Below are 11,008 nucleotides of genomic sequence, written 5' to 3' on the forward strand. Positions count from 1 at the left end.
CTAAACCAGTGCTCCTCAACCTTTTTTCATTCCAGGGGCAACACACTGTCCTTTCATAAGGACCGTGTGCCTGTCTCATTTAGGTGCCTAGGAAATGTAGAATTGTCCTGAGATACATTCCTGCCTCTTTTGGAAATCCCCACCCTTACTTGAGAATTTAAACCATGTCTGACCTCTTCCAGCCTTGTAATCCCATACGCATCCTCAGAATATTTTAGCACCTAGATGATCTTTCAAGGTCCCTTCCAATCCAAACCATTCTTTGATTCTATGATCTCACTTACCTTCAGGTTTTCCTTTAATTTCCTTACCTACCTTTTAATAATACTCTGTTGTCAGATAATTATTTGTAAAATGCAGGTACTGAAATATACCTACTTTTATGTTGATGGAAAGGAATGATTGCAGTGCTATGGTTTGAATGGGGATTTGGAGAAAGCTGAGGATAGGATTCCTAGATAAGGAGACACAGGGGAGTTTTTATAGGTGGTGGCTGACTAGCAGCGTCCTTGTTGAATTGATTGTTTTAATGCTGAAATTTAATTGTACTATTAATCATGTGCTAGAGCACCAGGAGCATTGTGAAGGTGTCTTTTTAGTTACTATTTCAGTAGAAAGAAGGAAATTGCATAATGACTATTTAAATGCTGTGATCAGTAGGGATTGAACCCAGGACCTTGGGAGCTGAAGCTCCGTGTTTCTGTAGCTAAATTTCCAGAAATGCCTCCCACCACATGGGACAAGGTTTGACTCCCAAAGCTTAGATTTGGTCATGACTTTGAGCAGTCCAGGTGGATTTTTTTGTCTGCCTGTCTGTACAGCAACAAGACAGGTAGCTGACTTTTTCTGTTGATGGGCTAACAGAGGCTCCACAGCTTTTGTAGACAGATGCATTACCACAAAGCCAGATGCTGCCGTTGCTCCATCCACCGAACAAGACAAACAATTATAGAAGCCTTCTCTTTATCAAATTCATTTGCAGTGGTTGCTCCCAAAGCTCCTTTGAGAGAGATGAGGAAAAGAACCCTGAGAATACCTACCGCAAGCTTGTCCAAACCCATTTAAAAGGAAAAGAAAAAAAAAAAGGAAGAAAGAAAATATCAGTGTGTAAGTCTGTCTGGAGCTACAGCAGAGGGAAGCAGATGTAAGCAAGCCTGCCCATGCCTTCTGAAGCTCTGTTAGTTCCTGGAAGGCAGCCAGTGCTGAAATAATGGCTCGAGGCGGCACCCCCTTCTCCTCTCTCCCTGACCTACTAGCAGACAAGACATTTGTACGTTATTAAGCTGTGGAGCACATACTGGGCTTTGCAACTGGACAGTGCAGGGCACTGCTCAGAGCTGTAAATCTCCAGTCACGTATTCACTGTGAGAATCTTGTCTAATGTCAGAAATATCCCCCCCAACTCCTGCAACCTCCCTGGGCTTAAAGACACCTCCCTGTGTATAGATGCTGACATATGCACAAAACCTGGTTGGGGTTGTTGTCGATGTAACGTGTCCTGTAAGTCAGGAGAGGTGATCTGGGCTGACTTCTAACCTGAGTGGCTGGTTGTACCTTGGAGGTCACTGAGGTGTGTGTGCTGCGACTGCGCTCTGAAACCTGCTCTTCTGAAATGTGGTGGGATCCTGAGACACCTATGGTTTGTGTGCATTTACGTGCTCTATAGAGAGAGGGAAAGATAGCAGTGATATGCAATATAAATATTTTGCAGTTGGCTTCCTAAAGTTCCTTTCAGTTTTACAGGTTTCGCATCCTAGATTTCTTTTTTCCTGTTTCTTTAGCCTGCATTCAACTCTCATGTTTTATTTGTAAATGAATTGTCTCTGCTTCTACATGATTTATTTATTTATTGTTTGTCTGCCAGTGAGTGGGCATCTCTCACTGTGCTTTAGTTGCAATTATTTTGCAAGTCAGCTCATGGGCATTGTCCCATTTCACTTATTGCCATGGTGTTTTCGGTTCCCCTCCTAGGCCCGCAAGCTTACAGACTGTGTCTGACTCCATGTGTGGCATGCATGGGTACATTCAGATGCAGCATTAACAAGGCTTTTTTTTGAGGTGCTGCTGAAATTTGGAATTGCTGAAATTTGATCATAAAAGATGCTAAGAGGCAAAGCCAGAAATGGTCCTTTAAAAGCACTCTTTGATATTTGAAAGGATCGGTGAAGTGAACCTTAAAAACCTCCCTTGTTTTCTGTTGTTCCGTTTCTTGTTTTCTCTCATAAAGATTTCTTTTCCCTTTCCAAAGACTTCCAAAATACACAACCTCACTGAAAGTCTTGCTCCCAAAAGAAGGTCTTTTTGTAGGTTTTGACCTGGGTGCATCTCCTATCACAGCTGCAGCTTCCTTCCTTTGAGGTAAAGCCAAAGCTGCTGAAATAAGTGTCAGCGCTGGAGATTGAAGGCTTCATCTGATCCAGAGGAAGGGGTTAACGTTGGCAGTGGCAGTTCACGTCCAGTTTCCTGTCCAAGGCAACACAACGGGATCTTTCGGTAGGCAAGATGTGTCTCTCATCGCCTGTGACCCACCCCTGTCTCCTGGGAGGTCCTCCAAATCACTCCTTCCTTCTAAGCTGCTCGTCAGCCACAAGGTGGTAAAGCCTTTTGGTTTGAGCTCTTATTTCCCAGCGCGACCCAGAAAGGAGAGACTCAGTAGCTTTTTAGGAAATGCGCGGCTGCGTAATACTCAGAGAGAGGGTATTTTGTAAGACAGGCATTTTAAGACCAAAAAGCTACCTTTTAGAAGAAAAGACAATTCCAAATTAAATCCTTTTAATAATCACAATGTTCTGGTTAATTGCAGTTTTCTCTTTCCTGTAGCGTTTGGCTTCTCCAAACAATACCCACAATGTTTGCAGTAAGGGAATTGAAATGTGCTTGGCAGCTCCATTCTGCAAAGCCTCGATAATTTTTGTCATCGATCCAAAATCTTATGCCAGTTCACTGACATGAGGTCACTCTAATTTCATCCCATGGTTGCTGGTAGACTTTTTTGTCCCGGCTGCCCTCACCCCCTGCCCAGCTCTCTCCCCCACCTCGTTTTGTTGGAGGTTAATCACTGCGTGAGGTAACTCCATCCTTGGCATGTTCTGTGATCTGGAAATTTTGTCGCTAATTACTGCCTTCGCACCGGAGAACGAGTCTGCAGAGTCCTGCCCTGTAAGTGACTGCTCCTCCATAGCTCAAATTGCATAGAGGACACTTCTGGCTAAGAAGACTCTGGTGGGGGTTGACCAGTCTGAGCCTGGAAGAAAAATGGACTCCTCTCTATAATCTAGAGCGTCTACCAAGAAAACACTTAGTGCTCCGTGTGCTTAGCAGCAGAAGAGAAAATACCTGTCTGGAAGGGAGACTGTCCTGCTTTTAAGCAAAAAAGCCTATGTGATTTTTGCCTTGAGCACTCAGGACTTGGGGTAAGACAGGAATGTAGAACCGAGGCTTGTACAGGGTGGCTTAAACATCCCCCAAAATCTTGCTAGGAGGATGAAATTTTCTTTTCTTTTCCCTTTCTGGTCACGTTTTACCACTGGAGTTACTCAGCGAATTAATAGGTATAGAAATGCAAAGCTCTTTTCTTATTACACGCCATCGATCTGATTGCAGTGTCATTAATTGAAAGACTCGGGAAATGTGATGGATGGTTCAGTTCAGGATTCCACATTCGTTTTGGCATAGCCCTGCAGGAGAAAAGCTGCATGAAGCTGATTGAAGGGCTCTTTTTGTCTGACATGAATTATTCTTTCATTGTCAAACCTTGTAACAGCATTCAGACATAGGGAGATTTACAATGTGAAATCCTAAATGGGGTCTATTCTTAAAATAAAATTAGAAAAAAAAGAGAGCTTTATCTTGCAACGTTGAAAATAGCTACGTTTAAAAAAACCCACAACTATTTCTACAAATTAAATCTCTTCTGCAAAACCCAAGGGGCTGATGTTTCTCACTTAATTTTAAATTATTCCAATGGTAAGGCCTTAAATGAAAAAAACAATTGCTTTAATCACATAACTGTTGTCAACATTTTATTACATTCAAATATATTTGTATGTATGAGAAGGTTTGTTTGTTCTTTCCACTGCTGTCATTTACCTAGCAGACCGATTTGTCCATTAATCTGTGAATCCTGCTTCTCCTGTAAAATAAGACAAGGTTTTCTTTTTCTTTGGGGAAGACCTAGGTGGACGTTGTTTAAATGCTTGTTTTTAAGGAAATCATTCTGCATTTTAGAAAACATAAAATATATCAGTGTTGTATGCTGACAAGATTTCATCTTTTTCCAGCTTGTGTCTGAAGGCAGTTCTTATCAAATAGCTTTGTGGTTTTCATTTTTTGCTGTTGATCCTGGGCAGTTCTGTTGTTAAATTCCTGTTGCTCTTTTGTCTGTTTAAAAATTTGTGCCATGCGCTGAGAATGGTCTACAACATTACAAAACGTAACAATTAAAAAGTAGCAGAAAGGTGCAGTTCAGCTTTGCTTTACACGTGATACCGTTCACAAAGTCGATGAAGAGTTTTGAATGCAAAGTAGCCACCCAACTTGTAGTCTCATTTAAGAATAAAATACTGAAATAACATTATATGAGATCTGAATCAGTGTCATGCCTATTACAAATGCTGGAGCTGGTAGAATAGCTAGATTACACGGAGTAGACAGATTAGATGAAGAAGAGCATTCGATTACATTACATCTGATTAGTGGTGTCTATTCATCTGTTGTTTTTTTTAAAGATAGCTGACTTATTTTATCGGAATGTGGTATGTTTGAAGGAGCGATGGTATCAGGACTTGGACTAGGAGCTAGAAGAATTGGTCATAAAATACAGTAGTAAAAATATCCAGCTCCGGTTTAACCGCCTTCCTCCCTTAGCTACCTTACTGTCTGACGGACCTGCGTGCCCAAGTGGTGTTAGTAGATAGATAGCCACGGGAATGATTACAGTATTTACTATTCTATTCAACTACTTTTCAACCCCAGATAAGTATCGAGCTATTAGTTTCTGTTTGAACTCCTAAACGAATGCCCCTTTTCACCCGAGATGTACATTTGCAGGCAACAGACTGGCCCGATAAAAGCGATGAGTAATTCACATTAAAGTGGGAAACAGCCTTTTCAGACACTAAGAAATAAAACGCATTGATGGGAAATGTTGTTCTCATCCCCCTGCCCCTCCCCCTGCCTATTCTGCATGTAATACCCTCCCGTACGTATATTTTAAGGTCTCATTGTTCGGCGAAGGGCGAGATTATTTTGTAGTTTTTGTTATGCTTTTGTCTGCCTGATAGGACCTCTGGCAAAGGGACCGCAAGCGTGGTTGTTTCTGGTGGAGTTGCAAAGCCGGCCACTGCTCTCTGTGTTGTGCTAGTCCTCTATGCGGTGTCTTTCTTTCAGAGAGCAAAGAGCCTACGATAAACTCTGCGCTTGGCATATTGGAAATCTTCTGTCTCCATAGCGCCTGCAATTCCCAACAGCTAAGTTTTGAAATGAAACTGCATGGCGGGTCAGCACAACACCCATTTAGCACCGTTTCTTTTAAAGCCCATTATTGCTTTATTTTACGCTGTACAGTCAGCTCTGGGACGCTTGCACTCAGGGCTTCTCTGGGCAAACATTGTTTTACTGCAGCTTTTCTTTAATCTTGCTTCATTATGAGCACCTTCTATGTTGTTAGCAGTGGTCGGCTGTAATCTTCTAGCCACTAGCCTGTTCTTAAAAGGTGAGGGAGCTGGGGAGTTATTTCTTTAAGGAGGTATTTCTGTTGTTTTAAATTTAAGATTAATTTTTTTTCTTTATGCCGTCTAAAGCTAAATAAACTTGACAGTTTCTCGGAGCCCCAAATTGGGAAGAATATTTTTCCTTTGGTGTCACTAATTAGCCTCCCATGGAAGCTGATATAAGTAGAAAGAGAGCTAACGATAGAGAGTTATGCAGCGTGCATCCTTGCAGGACTCTGTGAGCATATTGTAAGTGAGGAAAAAATGCTTCCTTCTCAGCAACAAACTCTTTCTGTCAAACTGCTTAATTTTTGGAGTTCCGTGCACTTTGAAACGTGGGGTATAATTTCTGCAAATTAAATTACAGTTTGGAGCCGTAGTCGCTCTTATCAAATCTGTGTAAATAACATTGTCCACAGACTGTGTTGTCACCTTTGAAATGCTCTCTGCTCATGGATAGCAACCTAGCTCTGTCTTTTCTTGTGGTGGAGTCAGGGTGGTGCTGGATTTCGGAGCTTTTTCATTTTATTGTTTTTGATTTTGTTCAGGGTGTTGGTTTTTTTTTAGTCCATTTTGACTCTGACAGTTTTTAAAGGTAAGGCTCATTTTTTGTGGTTAAGAAGAAGGAGAGAGTAAAAGGTACCGTATCTTTCTTCTTAATTGTTTGGCTTAAGTCTAAAACATCTGAAAAAACACCCTTAAAATTATCCTAAAAGTAACAGTCGCTTAATTAAAAAAAAATAGTAACAGATTTAGCTTACCCTCTTTATGGACTTAACTTCAGGAAATTAGACATCCACTCTGTCTCCTCTGGAATAATCAGTTTCTTATCTAATATATATGAAATGACCAAATACATCTACATCATTTGCATCTTTAACTCAGGAACAATTGATCAAAAAATGGAAGCACTGCTACAGATCAGAGAATCTTTTAGTTTAAAGCCTTTAAGTCACCATTTATTTCCATCTAGTTAAGCTTAATTTCCTTTTATTGTGTCGTTCAAATGAAAATATACAATGCCATGTCTAATTGTGTTACTATTCACATTAATAACCTGTAACTTTACATAACAATGAGCAAGAAGCATCGAAAAGGCAGAAACAGATGCAATTATTTGTTGCTAGCTAAGTTACTGTACGTGACCCAGGTGCTGTAGTACTATTTGCATGTGTTTCTCACCTTTGTTCACCCAGACACATGGGGATCTCAAGCTATTGCTGACTAATTGATAGTTGTAGTAACTGCTATAGGCTCCTTAGATTAGAAATGCATGCAGACGTGTGTCTTGATTCAAACATTAAGGAACACACACTCTCACTTACTTACATGGGCAGAAAGTCTTCATACTATTAGAGGTGTGTGATGGAGATAGCAGGACATAAAACAGAAGAGAGAGAGACACAGAGAGAGAGAGAGAGACAGAGACAGAGAGATGGCATGCAGCATATATACCCCTACAAATAGTTCTAAAATGCGTTTGCAAATGCAGAAGTCTTCAGAACCATCCAACAGTTCAGCACACCCTTTTTATCTCTTCTCTGCGGGACGTCTCCATCCAGATTACTCGAAAAAAGCGGAAAAGGTGAGAGCTCTGCCATCTTAGCTCTGAATTCATCTGATTTCCTTTTTTTTTTTTATCCCCCCTCTCCCTTGTATTCCTCATGCCATTGTCCATTCTTATGATGGCAGCCGCCCTTGCTCTTGAATGCAAGTGTCACAGCGGGAGCAAAAAGGGTTCAGGGCTGCATTGTCAAAGCCATGGTTGCCTATTGTTTCTTAGCCTTTCACTGCTCTGCTTTTCCGAGCCTCTTTCCCTATCAGTGGCCCCTGTCAAGGGGAGGAGTAGGGAGAAAATTGCAAGAGTTAGTCGTCCTTTTTATTGCACACTGTTATGATAAACAGCCCAGCAATACATCCCACAAAATTAGGAATTATAACGACGGGACGGGGGAAAAATTCTTTGTAGGTTTGCGTTTGTCACTGCCCTTATGTCAAAAGCTTGGTTTCTTAGGAAAGACTTTTGTATTGGTGTTTTGCCCAGCAAAAAATAGAGGCAGCTGCAAAGTGAACAGTGAGCTATTTAGCCACAAGGTAAAAATTTCCTGTTGCTATTTGGATACTGATGCTTTTCAGTTTTAAGGGTGGGGGGGGAGGAAGCATGACTGAAAGCATTTCTCTAGCTGTCCATTCATTCATTCATCCATCTATATTTTATGTTTTAAAGCAATGGAAAATTATTTTTTAAAAGGCCAGAGAGACTGTTTGCAACTTGGTTTTATTTGAAAATACCTCAGTGTAGAATGAGGTTTGTGTTTCAGGTGATTGAATCTTGTACTGGGAAATGAAGGGGGAATGACTGTCCTGCTCGTGCCAGAAAGTGCTGGTTTATCAGGTCATCTAAAAGTAAAATTTTGTCACAATTTCTTCCTTTCATGGGGGGAAAAATTAGACAGGACTTTACTTGACATTTAAGTATGTGTTTGATTGTCTTGTGTGAACAGGCCAGCTTTTCTGGTGTTCAAAACTTTAGGGAGGTTACAAAGTCATGGCCTCAAAAGTTTTTTGTTTTACTGCGTTTGATATTAAATTGTTTAGAAAAAGAAACTGTTTCTAAAATATGGCTTCCAAGAAGAGTACAAACATATTTACGTATTCAAGTTGTAAATAACCTAGTAATTTCACTATCGGTATTTTTTTTGTCTTAAAAATCTAACAAAGTAAAAGAGAAGCAAATGCAATTTGGTTTATGCTTTTAACTGGTTTTGTAAATACGGGCATCTTTTCAACCCTTAAATTTATACTTACTCTCCTTACTGTACAGTATATTTAGCAGTTTTGGGGATTTCATTTTTAAAAGTCTATTATTACATTATTTTGACTGAGCTATTATATTATCAGAAATTATAAAAAGAAAACACTACAGACCGTTCAAATATGTGCTTCTTGAGTCTGAATGTCTAAGTCATTGCAAATGTCTAGTGCTATTTTATCATGTCTAATAATAACAGGCAGAGCGCTTTCACAGATGTAAATATGGTTTAAGTCTTAAAGAAGCTTGCAGAGAAATACTCCGTAAGCTGCTGAATAGTTAGGCTCCTGTTTTGGTTTTGTTTAAGAATATCTAGTTGTCTGAGTTTCCCAAATGATAAGTGTTGGTTGTGAATTTACTTTGAAAGAAATGGGAAAAGATATTTCACCTAAATTCACTTTTTAACTCTCAGAACGCTGAAATATAAGTGAATTGATGAACAAATTCTCTTAGTCCGTCCTACAGACAACTTGCTTTGCCTTATATTCTCCATATTAGCTCTTTTAACACATATATATTGTTTTGCATTGCCAAGTTCTAGGTCAAGTATGTGTCTGTTTGGAATATCTTTAGAATTGAAACTTTTTGAAGAAATGATGAAAGAACTCTGGCCTTGTTTTAAATCAAACTCTGAATGCAGCTGAGGCCACCCTGGGAGCACAATGTTTAATTTCCATTCGACATCTGCCTTATATTTACCATTGCAGACCACTGTCTGTGTGGAAGGAGCACTTATCGTTGATAAAAGTTTGGTATCTCTTTTGTCAGAGGTTGTCATTTCTGTTCTCTCAATCTGGACTGTCATCTTGTAAAATCTTTTGTCATTGGAGCTGAATGGAAAACCTGGAATGTGCAAGAGATTAAAGAAATGGGGAAGAGGATTCAAATGTGTAGAGCAATTCTGGTCGCTTGACTCTCTGAGACAGATGGTGCCTAATCCTGATTTTCCTTACTCCAGTGTAAATACCGAGCTGTCCCACTGAAACCACCGCTGAATACTGATGCAGCATCAGAATCAGGCCTGGCTCATTTCTTTGCTTTTTGAGACTGTGGGCTTATCTTGCAGTGCTTTATGCATGCAAAGCTCTCATTTTACACTTCTGATGATAGATGCCCACTGAGTGACTTCATGCTGATTGCAAACACATGGGTGTAAATCCTGACTTTCAGTCATTACTCTGGACTCACGCTTGTAGAAGTGGTTATCGGTCTGACCTTCCAGAATCTAGGAATAAATATTTGAATAACTTGATGTGCTTTCTTTAGGTAGGTCTGGGTAGGGAAATATTATCCTCTCCAAAGAACTGGGGAGGTATTTTGCATGTCTGGACATTCCACAGTGTCAGTGGGAATGTGGTGCTGGTGGCTGAGATGCTAGGTCTACCTGGGAGGAAAAAGAAGTTTATTCACAGTGAAAGCAGAAACATTTGGCCCCGCAGATATGTTTTGCTGCAAAAAGGGTGATTCAAGGGGATTGACTGGAGAACTGTTACAGGCTTGGGATTAAGAGAGAACTGTTTCAGGTAGCGAAGGGAAAACTTTGCTCAGTGTTTAATTTTTAAAATTAATTTTATCTCCTTATTTATCAAGACAACTTGCGTTCATGTTGCTTTTAGTATTAGAAAATAAAAAGGCCTCCCCCCCCAGATCCATTCTGTAATCTGACATTGAAGTGCTCTGTGTACAGTGTCAGCTCAAGACCCAGGCACCTATTTAACTTTTCCCTGTGGGATTTCAGTGAAGCATGACCCTTATAGTCCTGCTCTGCATAGAAATAAATTTCTCTGTCCTTTTTTTTTTCCCCTTATAGGAGTAAATTGGTGACTTCAGTGGGAATTGCTCATAAACAAGAAAGAAAGGGTCATCTGGATTCTTCTGAAGGTAAGAGTCAGGGCCAGAAGTCTCCGTGAAAGACCTACCCAAGACACAAGAAGAGGATCTCACCTACTGCCTCTTCTCCAGAGACTCCATCCTGGACTGAGGTTCAGGCAAGTATCGTTTTCCCCTGGTTGGAGCTTCACTGGTGAGTCCTTAGAATTGCTTGCTTCTCACACATATAAATCTTGTCAGTAAAGTTTTGTAATGAATCAGAGGACAGGTTCTTGTACCCCAATGTGTTCTTTCACAGCCTGCCACTGCCCTGTGTGGCATTACACGCTTATGAATATGGCGGGTTTATATAGTCCAAAATGCAAGAAGAGCTACCCCTAGTAAGTAATGTCAGGAAAAGCTGAACCATTGGATTATTAACCCTTTACACATTCCAAATCCATATCCTGTTACCACCTGAGATGCACATATGTAGAGCAATATTGCTTTAAATCACTGATTAGGTAACCCACTGCATTTGCTGGCCTTTTGAGTTTTACAAACCACCAGAACCAAGCCATTGCAATGAATTTTGTGTCCAGGTAGGCTTTGCATGTCATGGGCAGCATCTTCCCCAGGGATTGTCACTGGTTTCCATATGCTTGTTTATAGAATT

The 11,008-nt window shown here is 40.4% G+C and overlaps 1 long non-coding RNA gene across 1 annotated transcript in view; it reads left to right on the forward strand.

Moving 5' to 3' along the window:
• LOC128141573 (uncharacterized) overlaps positions 1–10,511 on the forward strand; it is a 41,899-nt gene extending 31,388 nt beyond the window's left edge. The window contains exon 3 of the long non-coding RNA XR_008235118.1: positions 10,334–10,511. This is a non-coding gene — a long non-coding RNA (uncharacterized LOC128141573). The remainder of the gene's footprint in view (positions 1–10,333) is intronic.
• Positions 10,512–11,008: the final 497 nt, after the last annotated feature.

The sequence above is a fragment of the Harpia harpyja genome, chromosome 4 (genome assembly GCF_026419915.1).
Source record: "Harpia harpyja isolate bHarHar1 chromosome 4, bHarHar1 primary haplotype, whole genome shotgun sequence".
In the NCBI taxonomy this organism is placed as follows: domain Eukaryota; kingdom Metazoa; phylum Chordata; class Aves; order Accipitriformes; family Accipitridae; genus Harpia; species Harpia harpyja.